At 41.5% G+C, this 528-nt stretch overlaps 1 protein-coding gene across 6 annotated transcripts in view; it reads left to right on the top strand.

The window, feature by feature from the left end:
* LOC123964633 overlaps positions 1-528 on the top strand; it is an 11,104-nt gene that overhangs the window by 5,547 nt on the left and 5,029 nt on the right. The window lies entirely within an intron of this gene.

The raw sequence follows: 528 nt of genomic DNA, 5'->3' as shown, positions 1-528 counted from the left end.
TACACAACACACTCACTCCACCAGATCAGGTAGACGGCCCAGAGCAGCTCAGGTACGTTTTCATTTGGGACAACGTAAGTTTCCACAGGGCTGCTGGTTCGTAGCTGGTTCACTGCCCGCCCACGCTTTTTAGTTGTTTATCTCCCTCCATTAATCCAGTGGATTTATTTCTTTTATATTTGTTTGACAGGGAAACTGTGAACATATAGTAATATATGAAACATGAAAAGGTATTCCCAGCACTGAACCACCTAGCAAAGAAATATCTTTTGGTACCAGCCACCATTTTCAGTTGCAGTGGTAACATTGTAGCACAATACACGCTTGCATCATCTTGTCACAAGATCTCTGACGTAATTGCTGACGTAATCTGCACCCTGCGCATGCGTTGGCGTCTGTAGCCACCTGTCGGAAGCTCCGTCTTGAACCTGACTCTTATCCAGTTTTAATCCACTTTTTTCGTTACATTTTTTATATCCTTTTATTTAACTTAACTTTATTTAAGTTTTACGTGGGTTAAGGATTTTA

The sequence above is a fragment of the Micropterus dolomieu genome, linkage group LG02 (genome assembly GCF_021292245.1).
Source record: "Micropterus dolomieu isolate WLL.071019.BEF.003 ecotype Adirondacks linkage group LG02, ASM2129224v1, whole genome shotgun sequence".
Taxonomy (NCBI): domain Eukaryota; kingdom Metazoa; phylum Chordata; class Actinopteri; order Centrarchiformes; family Centrarchidae; genus Micropterus; species Micropterus dolomieu.
The sequence above is the reverse complement of the archived record's forward strand: the minus strand, read 5'-3'. Positions and strand labels throughout refer to the sequence as shown.